This window comes from Carassius auratus, unplaced genomic scaffold (assembly GCF_003368295.1).
Source record: "Carassius auratus strain Wakin unplaced genomic scaffold, ASM336829v1 scaf_tig00012919, whole genome shotgun sequence".
Lineage (NCBI taxonomy): Eukaryota > Metazoa > Chordata > Actinopteri > Cypriniformes > Cyprinidae > Carassius > Carassius auratus.
In genome coordinates this window covers 18,495-42,490 of record NW_020524345.1, presented here as the reverse complement: position 1 = coordinate 42,490, position 23,996 = coordinate 18,495, and the positions used below count along the sequence as shown (strand labels likewise).

Below are 23,996 nucleotides of genomic sequence, written 5' to 3'. Positions count from 1 at the left end.
CATGCATTATAAATGAAGGTAAAGGCACAGAGACGTAAATTGACTCCTGAGTGAAAAAGCTCTCCGCCATCAGTGAAGCAAAGCTCTGACAGCTCGCAGTAGCAACATGACAAAAACTGATACTAATGTATTTATATGTTACCGCGATGAGTGAACTTTTAAAAAAATGTCAGAAACATTGTGACTATGTACAAACCCAAACCATTTATCTCACCTCGATACATCGGTACTTCATTCAGCTTTAAATAGACATTCAGCAGATAAACAACGCACACACATTTACGCAAATGTATATTTTTGTGTGCATATGAATCTTTAAACATGTCTATGACATCTTTTCTCATGGTAAAGTGAACAGTGCTTGCTATGAGTAAAGCAGCTGAGCTCTGAAGCTATACATACACCGTATGAAAAATGCAGAGAGAGTATGTTATTGAAGCACTGAACTCAGAGTTCAGTCAAAGGCTGTGCTTTACAGCCCACTTTAATGTAATGATCCAGGAGAAGATTTTACTATTTTATAGCCATGAATAAAGCATTGGTGCTTAGTTAAAAATGCCTAACGAAAGCTTACAGAAAGCACAAAGCCCAAATGAACCCTTTTTACTTTCTTATTGCAGGTTCATGGTTCTATTGTAAATTATTTATCTATGCATGTTATTAGAAATATAAAAAAGCATAATCTTGTATTTATTAAAAATGTATAATGACAAAATGATTTGTGTGTGTATATATATATGTGTGTGTGTGTGTGTGTGTGTGTGTGTATTTTTATTACAATTGTTATTATTCAACAGATACAATATATATTATATAATACACACACACACACACACGTTTATTATGATTATATATTAATTATATTATATTTATTATTAAAAATAAATATATTAATGTATTATACTTTTTTTATTTAAATTCTAACCCAAAATGTTAATTTTGAAAAGCTAAATTCCATGGAGTTTTATGCATATATGCTTTTAAGAAAAAAAAAAAAAAAACAATTACGCAAAACCGTCATATGCAATTTTCTAAAATTGGCAGATTTATCACACCCCCCCCCCCCAAATCTCTTCGTGAAAGTGTCGCAATAAATAAAGACCTATGATGTGATGAATGCAGAAGAGCTGTTCTTTTGCTCAGACATTTCGCAGCCCGTTCTCCAGGCTTGAGAGGGATCAATCTTGTAATTTACAGCCTGGTACAAAACCCTAAGACAAGAGAGGAGAGCGAAGCATTGACTTTCTCAGTCCTGCCCTTCAGCACAATACCTTTTTTCTCTTCAATTTTCTTTGCTCTTAAATGTTTAATCGTTCTGGCAGTATTTATACTTGGCATGGCAGTAAAACTTATTTAAATTACTATTCCTTTCCTTAATACATTTTCTTTAGAGTGTTTCAATATGGTGACTATCTCGGTATACGTAAATCTACTTTAGGCCATTCCTGAAAGAAGTCTGACACCGAAGCAGTCAACACGGAGGGAGACAGAGGCGACTACAGCTGGAAAGACCGCTTAGGGGGTAATAGTCTGTGTGTGTGTTGGAGGCGATTTCTTAAACTTAAAAGTTCAGTTTTAAGTCTGTCTATGCATACTGTGTCCAACACAACACATGTCATACACAGGATGTGGAAACTTGGCAGAAGTTTCTATAGAATAACTATTCAAAGCATTCCAGCTATAAATATACATTATGAGACATCCTGGGGTTTAAACTATGACTGCAGTGGAGATCAGGAGTTAGCTTTTACATTGAAGTATCAATTACTAGTTATTAATTATAGGAAATATTGCATGTAGGCCTACATACAAAATAGTATGTAGACACTAGCAACCATTTCTCTCTCTACATGTATAAAATAATTAAAGGGGACAATATATCTAGGTTGACAAAAAGGCAGCTGTGTCTGAAGGGAACTGGAAGCTGGATGTTGCTGGGAGGACAGTGTGTGAGCGGGAACGCTATCAGCTCCTGACGGGCAGAAAGCTGCGAGTGCATCTCACACTGACCCAACTGAGCGCACACATCCCAACCATCACTATAGCCTAGAGTGAGAGGGGAAAAAAGGAAATTTATGGAAAGCAGTCGTATACAGGAGACATGAGATTTCAAACTGACTTTGGAGGAGGAGGTCAGGCATTTCTTAAGTTTTGACTTGTAAAAAATGTCATAGAGAGCACTTAGCAACCAACGTTTTCCAGGGCCTGAGTGCTGTTCAGAACTGTGTTTTAAATTTCAATTCAATTCATAAATATTCAATTGCAATTTGAATTTGAATTTTAAAAAAAGAATGAAAATGGAATAATGCTATTGTTGCTATGCAAGTGATTTTCAACTAGAAAACGAAAGTCTGTCAATCAATGCTGGTTTGATAAACCTCGATTGAAAATTTTAGAAGTCTCTAATTAGACAAACAGTATGACAGAACCACAGATAGAATGATAGATAAAGAATGACAGAACAATACAAAAAGATAGAAAAGAACAAAGAGTGATAGAAAGACTGACACAGATTGAATAAAAGAATAATAGAACGTTAGAACAAATAGACATAGAACAACAGTACTATTAATATAATATAGAACGGCAGACAACAGACAGATCTTACAACATTTGCCCAGCAACAACAAAAACATCAAAACCCACAATCCCCTGCTTCAGCACCAGCGACTGTAGCTCCGCGGCTTTAGCTATAGCATAGTCTCAAGATTCTGTTGAAGTTCCATTCTTGTTTTTCCATCCGTGGCTCTTATTGCCTCATGTATTCAGTAAATCTTTCTAATCTCTAGCACTCTCCCTCTCTTCCTCATTCTCCGCGAGTGACTGAATAATTACACAGTGAAGCAGGATAGAGGCTAACCCATTTTCCACACTGATGTTAGTGAGGCTGTGAGACCGCTGCCGATAGCAATCAGAGATTAGCAAATCTTCTGTTCTCAAGCCTGCATTAATCTACCCCAGCCTGAAGCATACACACACACACACAGACACGCACACGCAACACCAGTCTCTTTCCAATATCTGATGGCGCATTGACTGAACAGCACCACACAAGCGCACACACATAAAACACCTTTGAGCTCTGACTACAGATGCATCTGACTGGAATGATAAAGATGGGCCTGCTGATCACATTCAGAACATTTTGTTATTCAAACTTCACTTAGGTAAACACCAAAAAAGCAACTTCAAGCCAAACTAGCATAAAAATGTCTGCAGGAACCTATTAAAAAACACTGTGGGTAGCCTGTAGATTCTTTTGAAGATGGTTTTATTGCAGCAGAAATGCTCATTAAAGTTATTTTACATTATTAATAAGATATTTTGGTGAATATTCTTCATTTGCATTTGTTATCATTTTGTTTGCACACAGTACCATCCAAAAGCTTGAAAAATGTTTCTTATGCTCATCAAGGTGGCATTTATGTGATCAAATATACAGATACAAAATAGAAGCTTTGTGAAATATTATTGCAAATTAAAATAATTATTTTATTTTACAATATTTTTTAATATATATTATTCCTGTGATAAGGCTGAATTATTTAGCAGTCCTTACTCAAGTCTTCAGTGCCACATGTTCCTTCAGAAATCATTCTAATATGCTCATTTGGTGTATGAACAAAAAATGGAACAGCAAAAAAATATATATACTGTAATATCGTCCTTATAAAAATTTAATGGATCTTTCTTGTTAAGCTTTAAGATCTTAAAGTATACAAAAGTCTGATCCCTGAAAATCCCCAGTGCATTTCTTGGATTTAAACAAAGTAGAAAGTGAAGAGAGATTTCGAGTCAAGCTGTGCTGGCTTACCTGCAGCCATCAGATCCTGGCAGTGGATGTAGGAGGCCTTGAAGTCCTGACAGTGCAGAGCCTGTTCTGCCAGCAGCGTGAACACCTGACCCTTCCTCTTGACCTCATCTTCACGTAAATACACACCACAATCATGAGATATGACAAATTCTGGAACACTGAAAGGAACAGTTTACCAATAACTGAAAACTTCATTGAAAACTGACTCTCATTCAAGATGTAGATGAGTTTGTTTCTTCATCAGAACTGATTTGGAGAATGTTAGCATTACATAACTTGCTGAAAAATACATCCATCACATATCATGAATTTATTCAAAAATATACAGCATATTTGTTTCACAAGACATTAATTGATTAACTGGGGTTGTGTTAATTGCTTGTGGATTATAGTGATGTTTAAAGGGGTTATATGAAGCTGCTAAAAGGTACATTATTTTGCTTATTATTATTTGGTGTAAAGAAATGTGTTTCAGTTTAAGGTTCAAAAAACACATTTTCCACATACTGTATATTATTGTTTCTCCTCTATGGCCAGCCTTTCTGAAACGCATAGTTTTTTTGACTGAAAAGCGAGGTGTGCTCTGATTGGCCAGCTATCCAGTGTGTTGTGATTGGCCGAATGTTACAGTATACCCCTCATCATACTGTGTTGCTGCGTCGCCCAGTCAGAACACCACCTCGAAAGGACAAAACTTATAAAACCAATTACAAATGAGGCATTTGTTGCATCCAGTGGGGTCAAAATTACTGATCATAATGACTTATACTGTCTTTTTATGCGTTGAGTATCGCGCCATGTAAACATAAAACCATGTCTGCATTTGTGATTGGAGTAATAAGTGCTACTCCACACTGCTCAAAACTCACATTTGAATCATCAGTGGCAAAAAAAATTTTTTAAATAATAACTTACTTACAGACTGTGAGTCAGATGCACCAGACTGTCCTTGCAAAGAATAAGGAATGTGATGACCCCAGGATGCTTAAATTGCATCATATGACTTTTTTAAATCAGCTGAATGGACTTTCATTCTGACGGCACCCATTTCCTGCAGAGGATCCATTGGTGAGCAAGTGATGTAATGCCAAAACTGTTCTGATAAACAAACAAACTCATCTACATTTTAATTTCAGTTTAGATTAATTAAAGAGACTGACACTCATTTCAAAGTTTACTCTTACACTCCTCAGTATTCTGATCACTATCATATATTAACAAATATCCCACAAAACATTGCTTTACTATTCAAATGTTCAGTCTGATGGAAGTGCAAAGGTCCAGAATATAACATCTGTTCAGCAGTAAATTCATTTCCTTTCAGATGTTTTTCTGATAAATTCCTGGAAGGCCGCTTAGATGTTGCACAAATATCACAATCACATCTCAGAGAATGACTTCTTACACAGCTCTGATCTTGGTCCAAAATAAAAATAAAAATAAAGACCAAGAAGCCTGATGAAAACAGTGATAGGGGTTGTCTTTTTCATTAAAGTGTGTGTCAAGCATCAAAGACAATAATACGAGCAGAGGCAAGAGAGTGAGTGTGCACGTGTGCAAAAGCCTGCGATATGATTATTCTGAAGTCAAGTTAAAAGGGTTGATACTATGGGAAGTAGCATATCTCCTACTGATTTATGTGTGACATGGAAGTCTTGATATATCAGGAGTATTTATTGCTGTCCGTTTCTCCTCGCTTCACCTCTTTCTTGTGCCAGTGCAGATACAGGCGCAGGAGCGCTGACACACACGAACAAACAAAACAGCCCTACGGCCATTAGTCGAGGGTAAGCCAAGGTGAATGCATCAAATACTAGCATTGCAAACAGCCAGTCACTTCATAGAGAACTAATCAATTCCACTATATACGACAAGAAGAGCTTCTGATGTCCTGCATACTGATCCGCCTGACATCCACAGAGGAGAAGAGAGTCACCTCAATTACCCCTGCATCCAACACAAGAACTGATCGCTTCAGCTATGAGAAGACGACTGACATTCATGCTGGCCGAAAGAGATGTGAAAGGATGTTAAACAAATGATACTTTCCACATACAGAACTTTTTTTTTTGATTCATCAACAACATGCATTCTGATGTGAGAATTAACTAGATATGTTAGATAATTCTACAATAAAAAGCTATCATAAAATAAATCTATCAGGAAATAGAATTAAATATCATCATATTTGTATCCCCATTAAAATGCAGATTTTGGCCTACTGTATTTAATTTCTGAGATATTTAATAATTACACCATATAGCAATAAACTCAAAATCTAATTATGAGATAACAAGCACCAAAGTATGATTTCAACCATAAATGTCACTATGATTTCAATCTTTGGCATGGCCTTACTCAGTCAACATTTAAAATATGAATATTATATTTTCACAGAATGTTCTACATCTTTATGAAGGATGATTTAATGTAAAAAAACATTAAAAAAAAGACTAGCTGGGTTTTCAAAAGCAGGGTCACATAAGGCATGGCAAGGCAGGTTTATTTATATAGCACATTTCATACACAACAGTAATTCAAGGTGTTTTACATAAAAGAGAACAAAAAAATCACAACAATACAACAAGGAATTTAAAAACGTTGAGAATTATTTTAAATTGTTTTAAAAGGTTTAAAATGAATTTAAAATAGTTAAGAATAGAAAATGATTATATATAAAATATAGTCCAATCAGTTTGGACATTGCACAGTACTCAATCAGTAAAAGCACAGCTAAACTGTTGAGTTTTGAGTCTGCATTTAAATTTGACTCATTTTTTAGTACATCTGATCTCTTCTGGAAGCTGATTTCAACTGCGGGCAACATAATAACTAAAAGCAAATTCCCCTTGTTTTGTGTGAACCCTTGGTATTTCTAACTGACCCGATCCTAATGAGTGGTCTGTTGCAGTAAGTTCATATTCAATAAACATATCTGTTATGTATTTTGGTCCTAGGATATTGAGTGATTTATGTAAGGAAACTGAAATTAATTTTACTTGTTTCTAAAAGCAATGACTTCAGTTTTTCCTTGTTTAACTTAAGAAAATACAATTCTGGCACATCCAAATGTCAATTTCATCAAAGCACTGGCAGAGGGAGTCAATGGGGCTGTAGTCATTTTATAATAAGGCTAAGTACATCTGGGTATCATCAGCATAGCTGTGAGAGGCAATTTGGTTCTTTCTCATTATTTGACTAAGTGGGAGCATACACAGGCTAAACAAGAGCGGTGCAAGAATTGAGCCTTGTGGGACTCCGCATGTCATGGATGTCCACTTAGACTTATGCTCTCTTATACTCAAATAACAACCTCGCCCTTTTAAGTATGACCTGAACCATTTGAGTAACATCCCAGAAAGCCTGACCCAGTTTTCCAGTCTGAGATCCAGTAGTAACATCACTGAATCAGATTTTAAGCAGATATAATTTATTATCTTAATGAGCACTGTCTCTGTGCTGTGATGTGATCAGAAACCAGGTTTGTCCAGGTATTCGTTTAAGTTTGAGTATTTGTTCGGCTGATTAAAGACAACCTTTTCAATAATCTTGCCTATAAAAGGAAGATTTGATATTGGGCTATAATTGCTCAAAATTGTGTTATCAAGATTGCACTTTTTCAGAAGAGGTTTAACAACTGCAGATTTCAGGGAGTTTGGAAAAAGTCACAAAAAGAAATGAGGCATTCACCACTTTTAAGAGGTCTGCTTCTAGTACAGTTAAGCACCCTTTTGAAAAAATTGAAAAAATATGTTGGAAGTGTGTCAAGACAGCAGGTTGACAATTTTAGGTGCTTTACTATTTCTTCCAGAATTCTGCTATAAATTTCCTCAAAAGCAGACATAGTATCTTCTTTTTATATTAGTATATTGTATTAGCATATAGTATATTGCAATCGAATCTGTCTGAGCCTGCATAACTTGGAGATGTGCTAATCGCCTTCCTGATATTATTGATTTTCTCAGAAAAGAAGGAAGCAAACTCATAAATATTTGCTGTCGGAGAGCATTTCACTGGGAATCTGACTTGGGGGTTTTGTCAGTCTCTTAACAGTAGCAAAAAGAATGCAAGTGCTGTTTAAGTTACTGTTCATGAGGTTTTAGAAAAGGGTCTGTCTAGCTGTGGCTAGTTTCACACTGAAACCACGAAAAGCTATCTTTATAGATGCTATAGTGAATTTAAAATTTTGTCTTCCGTCACATCCACTCAACTTTTCTGCATTGTCTTTTCATACTCTGAACAGGAGTAGATTTTCTCCTAGCCGATTTCTGTCTGCCAGTCTTCTTGCTAACTTTCACAAGAGCAATGTCATCAATAACATTTGTAACTTTTGAGTTAAATCAAGAAGATCAACAAAGGCTGCAGAAATGCTTGGTGTTGAACATATAGCCTTCATAAATAGCATACTAGTGTTCTTGTTAATGCATCTCTTTTTTGACAGAGACAGATCTAGATTCAGTGGCAGCAGAGATCAATATATGAATACATTCTTTTGTAGTTTTGTTTTCCGCATTATCTATGTGAATATTAAAATCCCCTGCAATAGCAAAACAGTCAAACTCTGAGGAAATCATTGATGACATTTCTGTGAACTCTTCAACAAAGGCTGGAAACACACACACACACACACACACATACAGGTGTATCTCAAAAACATTAGAATGTCACGGAAGATTTCATCCCAAATTATTGTGAAACTCATGTATTAAATTCAGTGCACACAGACTGAAGTAGTTTAAGTCTTTGGTTCTTTTAATTGTGATGATTTGGTTCACATTTATCAAAAACCCACCAATTCACAATCTCAACAAATAAGAATAAGGTGATATGCCAATCTGCTAACCAACTCAAAACACCTGCAAAGGTTTCCTGAGCCATCAAAATGGTCTCTCGGTTTGGTTCACTAGGGTAATTAATCACGGGGAAGACTACTGATCTGACAGTTGTCCAGAAGACAATCATTAACACCCTTCACAAAAAGAGTATGCCACAAACATTCATTGCCAAAGAAGCTGGCTGTTCACAGAGTGCTGTATCCAAGCATGTTTACAGAAAGTTGAGTGAAAGGAAAAAGTGATGAAGAAAAAAGATGCACAACCAACCGAAAAAACCACAGCCTTATGAGGCTTGTCAAGCAAAATCAATTCAAGAATTTGAGTGAACTTCACAAGGAATGGACTGAGGATGGGGTCAAGGCATACAGACGTGTCAAAGAATTTGGCTACAGTTGTCGTATTCCTCTTGTTAAGCCACTCCTGAGCCACAGACAAGGTCAGAGACATCTTACCTGGTCTAACGAGAAGAAGAACTGGACTGTTGCCCAGTGCTCTAAAGTCCTCTTTTCAGATGAGCACAAGTTTTGTATTTCATTTAGAAACCAAGGTCCTAGAGTCTGGAGAAAGGGTGGAGAAGCTCATAGCTCAAAGTTGCTTGAAGTCCAGTGTTAAGTTTCCACAGTCTGTGATGATTTGGGGTACCATGTCAATGTCAGTGCAACTGGTGTTGGTCTATTTTGTTTTTTGAACACCAAAGTCACTGCACTTGTTTCCAATACATTTTGGAGCACTTCATGCTTCCTTCTGCTGACCAGCTTTTTGAAGATGCTGATTTCATTTTCCAGCAGGATTTGGCACCTGCCTACACTGCCAAAAGCACCAAAAGTTGATAAATTACCATGGTGTTGGTGTGCTTGACTGTCCAGCAAACTCACCAGACCTGAAACCCATAGAGAATCTATGGGGTACTGTCAAGAGGAAAATGAGAAACAAGAGACCAAAAAAATTAAAATATAAATGCAGATGAGCTGAAGGCCACTGTCAAAGAAACCTAGGCTTCCATACCACCTCAGCAGTGCCACAAACTAATCACCTCCATGACACGCCAAATTGTCGCAGTAATTAAAACAAAAGGAGCCCCTACCATGTATTGAGTACATGTACAGTAAATTAACATACTTTCCAGAAGGCCAACAATTCACTAAAAATGTTTTATTGGTCTTATGAAGTATTCAAATTTGTTGATATGGTGAATTGGTGGGTTTTTGTTAAATGTGAGGCAAAATCATCACAATTAAAATAACTACTTCAGTCTGTGTGCACTGAATTTATTTTCACAATTTGAGTTGAATTTTTCCGCAACATTCTAAGTTATTGAGATGCACCTGTATATATAAATTATATAATTTTTGAAGAAGTTGTACACCTATGTTGTATACTATTTGTGAAAAGTGCCAAATTTACACCAGGGTTGCATTTTGTGCCCATTTATCCTGTTAGTAGGACTCAATTTAGTTGGAGGTCATATTGTTCCAACCACAAAATTGCCCCAGTCTTTGATTACCCACAGCCATTTCCTGCACTGGAGAAACACAGAAAGCCAAACATTCCAAATGTGGGACAAAAAAGTGCAGACCAATTATCTGCAGCCGACAACACAGCTTGTGTTGTCATGTGGCCATTAACAAACATAAATTGGATATTTTCGATCCACACATGCACCCTTACAAAAGTGCACAATGGATTTACTTCAGAAAGAAAGAAAGAGAGAGAGAAAGCTAGCGACCAATCGTTATACAGTCCCTTCACTTTACTGACATCATGCTGATTCATGGAACTAACTGATTGTAGATTCATGAGGTCACATCTCTGATGCGCATCTTTCTGGGCTGTCCGATCTAATATTAATCTCTTGCCCCTGAGCAAAGCATACTTCAAAGAAATGTCTACTTATTCATTCAGTCGCTTACTCATGCGTATTCATCTATTTATTCACCTGTAGAAAAGACACTGCTGACATGGCAAATACAGATTAAACGCACACTGGATAGCGTACAGATTAACGCTGTTTGATCTACAAGAAATAGACGCTGTAATGCGCTGCCTTCTGCTACGACTGTCTTGTCATTTTGGAATGGCATGAAAATATTTAAAACTTTCGAGGACTGCATTGACCAACGCCTAAAACAAAACCCTGGCTGAACCAATGCCAAGAACTGATGTGAGCATTTTTCATCGCAACTGCTATTGCAGGCTGTCTGTGACAGTGTTGATGAATCTTCGTATCTGGAAATACTTCTGTTCAAGCATTTTTCTGCCATGGACATACATGAATGGACCGTTAATCTAATGCTGAGGGAAGTTTCCATGTGGTTTTACCTGCAACGCACAGCAGTCTGGTCAGGCTGAGGAGGAGCGTGGACAGTCTGTAGCCAGTAGTGCCCTGAGAGATCCACTCCTTTATCAATAATATACAATCCGTCCGCAGACGCACTGCAGAGACAAAGAGGAAATGAGAGTGGAATTCCAAAAGTTCAGATCTAGCAGAAATGCAGTATAAACAAATGTGAAGCATACAATCTGGTTGACTGTGCATAATTTGTCACATGAATATATATTCACACAAAAACACACTGACAGTTGGAGACTTGCATTATTTTTCACATGACCATTTATTTAGGCAGAGCTCAACATACACAACTGCCTGTGATAGATATACTATTTTTCATGTCAATTTCTCTTGTGGTACATCAGATTCAACTAACTGCCATAGGTGCCAGATATTTTAGCTATGCTGCCCCCCACGTTTGGAACTTCCTTCCCCCGATATTCGCAACAGCGATTGCCTGCTGACTTTTAAAACACGTCTTAAGACATATATTTTTATACAGGCTTTCTTGTAATGTTTTATTGAGTATTTACTGCACTTTAACTGTATATGCGGAGTGTTTGTTGTGTGTTATTTTTTATTGTGTAGTGATTCGTATATATTTTTTAAAATCTTTGCTTGCTTGTGAGGTGACCTTGGGTGTTTTGAAAGGTGCCATTTAATAAAATGCATTATTACTCTTAAGATAAAGGATATATATATCATTATTTTTTTTTTCTGTATCTTATTAACTGCATTAAAGTATTTTAATCAGTTTAACAACAAGGTCTGTTTGGTCAAAATGATGGGAAATTTGTACTACAGTATTTTGTGTCATTTCAAGTATCTATCTATCGATCTATTTACTTAATTTTTCTTCATTAAAATTTCCTTCATTTTTTTATTTAAAATGTAAATCCTTAACATGGGGCAAGTTGTCAATGGACCTTTTTTTTTTTCTTTTTTTTCCTGAGAAATAAAATACTCTTATTTGATTTCAGCTGATTTCAGCACACAACAAAGATGCCATAGTTTACCCCTCCTTCCACATAACGCAATACTCTTGTGACCTTTCTTTTCATAATATAGATTTGTGTGTGTGTGTGTGTGTGTGTGTGTCCTTACATTTTCAAAAATAGCATGCCTTATAAAGTCTGCACTGTGCTGTATGCATTAGCTAGCATTCCATTAAAAAAAACAGCAAACATCTGAACTATATATATATATATATATATATATATATATATATATATATATATATATATATATATATAAACACCAAATTCAACCCATGCATTCTCCTCACTCCCTGTCATAAAAGGCAAGTACTTTTGATATGTGGTAATTGGATGGACACAAAGCAGCTGTCTGACTGAGCACAGTTTAAAATATTGAGCTGGAAGTGGTCTGTGCTGGAGGTCACGCTGGTCTAAACCAGGCAGGGGGCCAAGTGGGCCGCGAGTTACAGGCCTGTGGGGGGACCGACAGCTCCATCTTCTGTGGAGACACCATGGGGGCAGCACCTGAACCACACACAGACCAGCCAGCCATCAGCAGCACCTGCCAAAGCCATTAACCTGATTCCAAAAAACAGTCACGCATCTGTGTGTGCCACTAAAAGGTTTGTGTTTACTTGAACGTGAGCGTCATTGATCACAGTTTAGCTATATTGCTCACTCTTTTACTTGGAAGACTACTGGAGGAGGAGAAGATGGGATATAAGCACATATATTGAGCCATGAGACGAGCTTTGAAGGAGGGTTCCGGCTTCCCATTGGCTGACAGTCAGGTGTATAACTTCTCCTGCTAGGAAAAAGACTGAAGTGCATAGACAGATGCTCTCATGTCACTCGGGTCATGAAGGGCGAAAGAGCTCAAGGAGAGTTTCCTCTTGATGTATTCAAACTTCCTTTGTAAGTTTAGGAAGGAGAGTTGAGTTGCTCCTGGTCTTGCCTTGACTAGATAAAACAGTTTCTTCACTTCTTCAAAGGAATGCTAGGAGAAGCACTCATGGGGCTAAAGAGGCTTTCCTTTTCTAGAAATGTGTACTTTTACTTCACTTTCCACTTGTGTTGTACTATCAATGATATCTTGATTTTGTTTCCTCACAAATGTGCTTCACTGACAAAAATAGAATGACAATAGATGACTGTCCGCTTTAAATCTCCAGATTGAATATTAACATTGGTTTTACTGAACACCTCTTTTGTAACCTCAATAGACTATCTAGCAGAAAACTGAAAATGGAAATGTGTGAGAAAAGCTCTTGAGGACAGTGTCAGTAATACAATAAAAGTGCAAGTTTTGACACGTTCTTGAGTCAAAACAGCAAGGTTGAGCACAATAGTACTGCTTTGAAATACTTGAAATACTCTGAGGGGGAAAAATAGCAAGTCATGGTGCAACGGCTGGATATGTTAATATATAGACAAATAATGTATTACAAAGCATGTTTTGTGTAAAGCTTGTCACGATTGTAACAGATCATTAATTCACAGCATGAACCGGGGAGAATCACTCCATTTACTCTTGACGAGACAAAAAAAAAAAGTAATTTTTGACCATTGTCTGTATGCGATAATGCTCAAAAAGGTTGACCCAAATGGCTTTCCTCCTGCATAATGCGTTTTTTGTGTAAAAAAAATAAATAAATACATGCATGTGGCTGTAAAATGCTTTTTATTGCTGTACTGGAACATAGACAAAGATTATTAAATGTTATTCTCCCTAATGTTCACTTAAATAAAATCTATGGAATTAAATAAATATCTATGTGCATTGAATGGATGTGTAATTATTATTATATGTATTATTTGTAAGCCATTTCATAGGAAATACATAAAGAATTAATTAGCAGGGGATATTTAAGTTTTTTAATGTCCTTTAAAGTCTTCTGCTCATCAAGGTTGCATGTATTTGTTAAAAATGCAGTATAAACAAGTAATCAAATTTAAAATATTCAAATGCTTTGTATTTTAATAATTTGTTTAATATAATCTACTGAAGGCAAAATTTAATTTTCAGTAGCCATTACTCCAGTCACATGATCCTTCAGAAATCATTCTTATATACTGATTTGGTGGTCAACAATCATTTCTATTTACAGTATGACTATTTACACTCTATTTACGGAGTGTTAAAATAATTAAAGCTTAATATTTCGTGTAAACTATGATCATTCTTTTTGAATAGAGAAGAATTGAAAAGAACAGCATTTATTTTAAATATAAATTTCTGTCAGATTAAAATTGACTTTTCTTTTGATCCATGTAATGCATCCTTTCTGGATTTTATTTTTTTACTGAGACTCCAACCTTTTGAACCCTAGTGCATTTTAAATATCATCACTAGTCTGAAAAACAGACATGCACATATAGATTGATACACCAGCCAGTCCTGGTTTGACATTTTAGTTTTGTCTATTTTTATTAGATTTTTTTCCCTCAAACCAAACAGGAAAAGCAAACATGAACAGAGCCATAAACACAAACAGGTGCATCAGGGGGTTATTTTCCAGTGGTCAATTTGATTTAGCCGATTTAGTCAGCTTGAGCACCAATCTCCTGGAAACAGTAGTAATAGGTTAGTGCTGCAATACCGTAAGGGAAGAACCTTCACGCCAAACTGCTCCAGTCGAGAGAGGGTGCTGATCAGATCCAATTCCTCATGGACAAGAGAAGGACAATCCATCATCAACAGCAGACATGACCTAACGGACGCACCAAGAAGATTCCAAATACAACATTTAACAGACAGTTCATCCAAAACTGCTTCACTTTTCAGACAATAAAAAACTCTTTTAGTGTTCCACAGAAAAAAGAATCTCATATTGGTCTGGAACGACGAGGATGGGTATATGATGGTAGAATTTTCTTTTCTTTTCTTACTGAACTGTTCCTTTAAAGTGAAAACAGAAAAAAGCAGCAGCCATTCCTTCAAATGAGTTTTGATTCTTCTTATTTCTTAATTACAGACTGAGATATTGGCATCACGTCGCTATCATACTGTTATCAGAGGCTTGCAGAGGCCTGCGTCTGCTCCACATCTGTGCTGCTATAAATGTGCTTCATAAGACAACGGGGACAGACCAAAAAACAAATAAAAGCACAGATCCCGGGCCAGCTCTGCTGTCACTTTCCAATATAGTTTGGCCGAGACAGCTGGACCTGGGGAAGCGAGCGGTGCACTTTTGAGCCAAGACAGTAGCAACAGAGAAAGCTGAGCAAAAATAATAAGTCAATTTAAGAGCTTGAGGAAAAAACAACAACAACAAAATGCAGCAGTATTTTTCAAGCAGTTTCCTCTACAATTTGTGAGGTTTACATGGTAGTTATTTTCAGTGACACTGCAATTGTCCCTGAAGATTGTTTCCAGCTCCGCTTTGCATAAGATTTACTGTGGGTCGTACAAATACTGGCCAATATATAAAAAAATTATACTACCCTTCTAACAGTTTAAGGAGCTTACGCAGCAGTTTCCTACGAATAATGTACACAGCGTATTAATCATAGTGGTGTGGCACTGTGATCTGGGGTGAGCAACCACAAGGTTGTAGTTTAAAACTATCAGCAGTGACCTTGAGTAAGGCACCTTCACGTACTGTGCATGCAATATCTGTAACATAAAAAGATTTATTTGAAAATGTTTGCTAAATGACTGCATCCTTATCAATCAAACTGCATTTCCCCTGGGCTAAATTAACATGCAACACACGCAGGCTAAGGCTGATAGGAAATACATTTGGACTCCAATAATTGTTGGAGAATGCAGCCATATTTAATGCCATTGCAATAAATACTAAACATATCAAACCTAGTGGCATCGAATACCGATCTATTAGTTTAAAAAATAGTCATCATCATTTTTGTAATGACTTAACTATATTAAACTTCAGTGGATGTCTAAAATCCACATTTATCACATTCCCAAAATTGTAATGAGCAGTTCTTAGAAACCCTCTGCGTTTAACAATACAGAATCTTTAACGTCTGCCTGCAGTTTTCCATCAAAGCAAACATTTGGTGGTTTAATGTTTGGTGGCACAGATTGTTTGGTGGTTTAATGTTTGAAAACTAAGAAAATATTGTGATTGCAGATCCCATATACATCTTTTTCCTTAAATAATTAAATAATTTTATATGTGATAAATTAATTATGATTAATCTGATCCAGAATAAAAGTTTGTTTAGATAATACAGTATATGCGTGTGTATTGTGTATATGTACGTGTATATAAAAATACACACATGTATACATTTAAGAAATATATGTAACATAAATTTATATATCACAAATAATATACAATTCTAAATATATCATATAACATCATCATCATCATCATCAATTCAACACATTACAAACCCAGCAGATTACTGAAGAACAGACAGCTGAAAACCATCATGATCTTTAACCACACCTCTCCACTTTCTTTCCACTAAACTCTTTAAAAACACTCTTCCCAACGTGTCAGAGAAGCCCAAATGGTTTCAAGCCGTTTCCAAGACAACTGTGCTACTATTAAATTGCACGTGAAAGCACCAGCTACATGTATCTTCAGAATCCCAATAAAACCCATTCAACATGAAACAACAGCTCTGAAAAACCAATGCACAGTCCTCAGCTTCCTGGGGCTAATGCAGTCTTTGTAATGAAGGCCTCTGATTAGCCTCAGTAAGCTAATAATTACCAGTGTTTTTCCCAGTTTTGTTTGGCAGGAAGTGACTGTATGCGATGACGACTTAAGCGCTCTCTCAAGATTACACACGGCATGTCTGTTTTTGTCATGGCCAAGAGACAGCACTTGTGGACATTTAGCATGTGGAGATTTTATATTTTCCTGAACATATTTTAGGTTGTCACACTTTTATTCTAATAAAATTCCACACCTAGTTTGAAAGTAGTATTTAGTAGTATCTAACAGGCCAGTGTCTGTCAACAGTTGTGGGCGGGTCTGTAAAATGTGACGTACAGTAGCATTTTACGGATTTTCCAAACTTCTTGTCCTGAGACGCTGCTTATGATTTATGGGGATTACAGAAATGTGCTTGTGGATTTTTATCATTATAGGGTGGTTGTGTACATGAACTAACAACACAAATTTTTGCTCAAACAATATTGTGTGCAATAATAGGTGCCCTTTAAAATGATCCTAGTGCCTAGTTAAAACCTCATATATCATTTAGACACACACATTCAGTGTTCGAAAGAAGAGGGACAAAAGGAAAGTTAGACAAGAACAGAAGAGAGATCTAGGACATCTTTAGCATTCTATCATATTTTTTTTTTGGAACTTATTTTGCATTTTATCCTAGTTTGAAAATCCACAACAGATGTTTCTGTGCATAACCTCTTTAAAAAGTTGGATATATTTAAAAAGTACATGACCTAACTCAACACAGTCGATATATCACAATAAAAATCAGATTTTTTAAGAAAGTGCCATGCAAAGACCAACACCATTATACTAAAATGGGAGTTGGGACATTGCAAGGTGATTACAAGGTGGAATGGGTGGTTGCTAGGTAGTTACTAGTAGGGGTTGTCTTGTAGGGCTACATATTAATCATTTTTGTTTTCAGCAACAAAAACATTTAGCAGTGGTCTGTGGAGGAAACATGCATTTATTTGGAGATCCAATAGTTTAATTAGACCACTTTTAATCACCCTTTTCATCACTCTCAAGAAAAAAGAATTCTTTGTATGATCGTATTTAAAGTAATAACAGACAACTGCAGTGCATCAAATAAAACATACTTGCTTAAAGCAGAGACTCGATGAGGTTTGTTCTGGCCCATCAAACGAGGTTGAGCTTCCGTTTATCATATTTGATTTGCCCTTTATATGTGTGTTGACGAATGTTTATAAACAAAAATCATATAAATTGATAATGTTGCTTAAGACGACTTGGCTTAAACCACTTAATTCATTTGGATTTCTTTTCTTAACTCTTTCTGAACTTTTTGAAGTGTCAAAGTGGACTTTTAATGGAAGGACAGAAATCTCTTAGGTTTCATAAAAAATATCTTTGTTTGAGCTTCAAAGACGAATGAACATCTTATGGGTTTGGAACGACTAGTAAATGATGATTAAATTATGACAGAACTTTAATTTTGGGGGGTCTGTCCCTTTAAATAGAACCACTACAGTTCCTTCAGATCTACTGACTCCGAAACAGGAGAGGAAATCAGTTATTATCTTTCCAGTCCTAGTTTGTCCCAGAATCCTTCACTGACATATTCACATTCTCCTACCATTATGCTTTCAATCTTTCACAGTCTCTCCCCTTCAGTGGAGGCAAAAGTGCTATAATTTAAACATTAAGCTCATAATTACTGTCCATCCAAGTGCCCAAGTTTCCTGGCTGTCTGTAGCATGGGCGAGTGAGCGAATGACAGTGATGTGAGATGCGTGTGAATGCATATGGAGTGGCGGCCTGTCCAGCTTCCAGCCCGTGAACTGACGACGGCCTAATTACTGACCCACTTTGCAACATGGTCCATCGCTCACGGGCTGCAGTCTGTCACCCTTAGCGCTCCAGCCCAACAAAACAAAAATAGACAGACAGACAGAGAGACTGGAAATACATTAACCTAGTGCTGCAGGGCGGAAGAGAGTGACCGACTGTCTGTCTCTGATGGAGTCGATCTCTAATTATGGCAGCTAATTACACCAATAACAGCCAGTGTGAAGGGCTGGACTCATAACAGGCAGGAGATCAGAATGACGTTGGACCGTTTGATTCCTGCGGGGTTTCTTCCTCTTTCATCATAAACTCCTCAAACAACTGCAGAGTTTGAAGAGGTAGTTTCAGGCTATTTTCACACATGGTTTGATTGCTTGGTCCGAACTAGAGTTTGATTCGACAACCCCTGCCATTCTCAACTCATATTTCTCGACACGAGTATGCATGCTCCCATTATTGCAGTGGTTTTGCCAATATTTTGGTGTTTTAAAATTTCCATAATGTAAAAGTTTTTTTAATGTAAATATTTAAGTGTTAAGCTTAAGTAATAAGTAGTTAGAATTTAGCTGAGACTTACTAATGAGAAAAAAACAGCAACCTAGTATTTGTAAATGTTTATATATATATATAAGTAATTAGGCCTGTATTAGTCCGCTATTTCTATGTTTCCTGTCAAAAGTGAATAATAAAAAAGATTTAAAAAATGAGGGGGGAAATATATAACTGTATCATAATAAATGTATTTTGAGGTATATTAAGATATATTTGCATAATTAAAATGATTATTTATCATTTTATTTTATTATTGTTGTTGTTGTTAGTAGTATTAGTACTACTATTACTACTACTACTACTACTACTACTAATGTTATAATTATTTCTAATGATAAAATAATTTTAATTAAATAAATTAACTGTAATAACAACAAAAACATTTTACTAACTCATTTTAATGATACAAAAAAAACATACAATATCATACAATCTCAGAAATGAATTAATAAAAAGCTTTACAGGAAAAAAATAAATAAATTAGAACAAAAATGTAAGTCATTGTATACAATAATAAATAACTTTTAAAAAATGTTACAAACAATTTAAATTTGAACTTCCGAAAGAGAATAAGGCTTGAGAATTAGGGCCATCTACCCCCAAAATCTCATACTTAGAGAATGACTGGAATATTACAATTTAAAATATTAAAATGCTGAACACTACTTTGTGCTGTCATTGGTGGTTGACATGGGATCAGATTCTCGCTAAATGTATTGCAGTCACAGAAAAAAATAAAAATAAATTAACAAGCATGAAACCAAAATGTAAAAATGCAAATAAAAATTTACAATTTAAAAATGAACGCAAGGTTTTCAGATAGGCGAACAATGGTCACAGAACAAAAAAATAATACGTGTGAATCAAAAATGTAATAACAAAAACAAATCATGTGAAATATTAGATGAAAATATTAATATGAAATTATCCAACTTTACACAAAATCACGTTCTCCTTTTTTTTTTCGTGCTCAGACATTTTCTAGTCATATTTTTTTTATTATTTGTATTGTGATGGCCGAACCTGTGGCCACACATTGATAAGGGTAACATCAACGCATTCATTCATGATACATACATTCATTCACATACTGATAGTTCTTTTCCCGCATTCATTCACGATACATATATTCATTTACATACTGATAGTTATTTTCTTCCTTTTTATTATTCATTTATATTTGAATTTATAGTATAGGATTTAAGGTTTATGTATAAGAAAATCACTACACAGACTTTGTTTGACAAATTGCAAAGCTTTATTTATACATGTTAGTACTTCGTTCGTTGGTTTGGAGTGCACACTTACTGGCTTGCGTTGTACTATTTCTGTTTCCTTATCTTTGTTTCTATTTGAGTTTAAGTTACCGTGGCATGGAGGTTGGATGAATGGCGTTGACTCAGGTGTGCGTCTTTCCGTCATCGCGGTCTTGACTGACAAAAGGCTGAGGCGCGTGCGGCAGTCAATATTTATGGTCTGAGCATTCCACTGGACAATACCAACTGGATGCTATGTCATGGGGGGGTGAAGAAATGGAGTTATATTTCTGATTGGTTCCAATTTATTTTGATTATTAATATTTGTTGTTTTGTATTATTAGATTGTTTTGTTTGTTACTCTATTTACCTTGATTAGATAACTTGTAACTAATTTGTTGGTTTATAAAGTGTTGATTGTATGTTTTCCCCTGTCTTGTTTAAGTGAGCTCACCGTCTGTGATAAATACCTGTCTGTTGTCTCATTTAGGGGGTTAGTTTTGTTTTGTTCAGTTCTTCTTAAGTTTCGTTATATTGAATTAAAACTTGTTTTGTTTACTTTATTAAAGTCTAGCTAGATTATTTGTTAGAACAAGTTGATTTATTTTGTAACTGAGACCTTTTTCTTATTTTTGGGTAAAATAAAACCTTTTTTTGTTGGCAATCCTGTGTCCTCGTGCCTTACTACTTGGCGATATCCGACAGTATGCTTATGCTGTTATCCCTTTGTGCTTATTTCCACATTCTGTGCTTGCTTTTCCAAATGTTGGTTTAGAGTTTCATGTAAATCAGGGCAGGCTTAAGTGTCATCACTGGTCCAGTAGTTCTAGATTGACAGCTCCTTCTCTAGCCAATCAGTCGAAGAGGGGAGTTGACTTGTTTGTTATGTGTGGTGCTGTGTCTTGTGTGTTGAACCTGCAGTGAAAATGTAATTTCCTATAAAAGACCAATAAAGTAAGAATCAATCAATCAATCGATCAGTGCACCTCATGAGCTGCTGATGTTCAATGTTCTGTTCGCTTGTACAGGTGAAAATGAATAAATGTCAACTTTGATATCAACTTACATGACTTTGGCATTATATGTGTCTGTCTGTCACTGCTGTAATAGATTACACTTACACTGGCCTACTTTTAGCTATGCCCTGGACTTGGTTCACTCTCCGGCTATGAAACTAAGTAAATAATAAAAGAAATTAGCACAATAATATTATGTATTTGCGATCTTAAAGGCTGACGTTAGGACGATATGACTATGGAGCATATCGCCCAACACTAGAATTCAATTCAATTCAAGTTTATTTGTATAGTGCTTTTTACAATACAAATCATTGCAAAGCAACTTTACACAAAATTTAATTTCTACAATATTTTGTAGTAGCTTAACAGTGGTCACTATCAGTTTGTCTGTTTGAACACCATCTAAACAAATCAGAAGATCATGGGACAACATACCATGCCAGGTTCATGCAGGGGTCACTGAGTGTGGTATTCACAGACGGCAGGCAGAAATTCTCACACAGTGCTACAGTGCATCAGCGGATGTGCCAAACGGATGTTTTCCTCTCGTCCCGAACATAACAAACTCTCCACTAACACCTGTGTGGATAAGAGACAGAGATTGACAGAAAAAGAGAGAGAAAGAGATCAGTGCTGTGTAGCGGAGACCCACGGGAAGGACACGTTCAAGTGTGGCAATTAATCACCTGTCTTTAATCAATTGCTGGCGAGACAGAATCACTACAGGAGAAATATCAAAAACTGCTCTTTCAGTGACAACACAATCTCATGAGCATCTCTCTGCAACAGCTGTGGTGTTCTGGGTAATTTCAATGTTGCCTTCAGCTACATTTAGGCAGAATAAGTCATCAGCGTTTTGTGTAATTAGGCCTATTTGTGTGTTGAACCAAAAGTTCCCTCATTAAAACATCATAAAATCCAAAGAACAAGCATTAATAAATAATAGACTGAACTAATTCTCTCTTGATTCCTGCTGTTCTTCACATAAAATACACTATCCATTATTTGTTGTATGGTGGAACTGGGATATACATATAGCAATGCCATAAGTGCACAATATTTCAGCTTTTTTTTATTTAATTTACATGTACATGTAACACTGCATTTCCTTGTACAAGAACTACACTACCCACAACCCTGCTGAGAAATTTCCATTCCAACTAGACAATAAAAAAATAAAAATAATAAAATACATATATATATATATATATATATATATATATAGTTATGGGCTAGTGAGGTACAAATGTAAAAAGACGAACAAGATCAACAAAAAGGTATTTTAGACACAGATAAATAAATCTACATTACAGTAACGAATAAACATTAATTGAAAACAGACAAGAAACCAAACATGAAGAAGACCTTAAATAAGGCAACTGACGAGGGGAAAACAGCTGGAGGGAGTTAACTAATAATAACTAATGAGCAAATTAATCACAAAACATAGAAACAAACAAGGCAGGAGAAAGCGAATCACAGAAAACTAAACCAAAACAGATCATGACCATAACACACACACATATTATATATATATATATATATATATATATATATATATATATATATAAAACACAAGAAGAGTACTACAGTGACTGCCCATTCCCATTAAGCACTGTGAATTACACAACTTGTTTCCTACAATCTCAAACTACTATCGTTTAAACATTTGAGTTTTTAAATTTTTTATTTAGTTTTTATTTAGTAAAAAAAAAAATGCTTTTCTGTGACTATATATATATATATCTGACAAAAGAGACATTTTGCATTAGGTGAACAATCTAGTTAAATCTGCTAAACAAAGTGGAATTATGGACAGATATTAAGAGAACTTAAAAATATATTTTCTCCATTCCACTTTGTGCTTGTGTGTGTGTTGCAAAACCTGAATGTCATTAACCGTGGCCCTTGGAGTGTCACATGGTCTTTAGAAATATAATCTGCAAGTGCTTTAATCTGTCTGCATTAGAGAATCCAATATCTGCAGTGCACATTGCACCTATAACCATAACACGGTTAACTCCTAACACCACACAAATGAAATATCCGCCCCTGCTTGGTCTGCGAGCCAATGAGCCATTCCTAATGCACACCCACGGAAGTGAGGCAGACTTTAGAGCTGGTTGCTGAGGTTTGTGTAAGTTCATTAGCTGTTTAGCTATTGAAGAGATTTCAAAGCAACTCTGCTGCACTCTGTCAAATGGACCCAGACGCAGAGGGGAAATGCTGAGAATGCCAATTCCATTACACTACATCCAAGTTCTTTCATTTTCCTCTCAGAACTTTCAATTTACTGTTCGTCTGGGATCGTCTTTCAGTAGCTTGTAGAAAAATACAGTGCAGGAGCCCGTACTGACAGGGACGGAGTAGAGGCTGAAGGAGAATTCTCTTTTGTTGTGGTGTTTTTTTCTTTCTAGTCATGGGGTGAGCAGCTCGGAGTTGAGGATGAACTCCTGGCCGTAAGATCAGCTCAGCTGTTCTGCTCTTGATTGTGATGAAGAACAAGATGTTCGAATGCAGTCTTGTTAGAGAATACAGCTGAATTACAGAGCAAACAGACAAAGCCCATCATCGGCATCAGACTAACACAAAGCCTGAGACTCTTTTACACACACATACGGACATACAGAATTACACTAACACAGTAGAGCAACAAAAGAAGGTAATGAGATGACAGATAATGCTGGAGCTGAGGCAGAATGAAACGATTGGAAAAGTAGAGGGGAAAGATCACAAGAATTGTATAAAAG

At 36.1% G+C, this 23,996-nt stretch overlaps 1 pseudogene; it reads right to left on the bottom strand.

Moving 5' to 3' along the window:
• Positions 1–23,996, bottom strand: part of LOC113073814 (neuroblastoma-amplified sequence-like) — an 82,022-nt pseudogene that overhangs the window by 41,752 nt on the left and 16,274 nt on the right.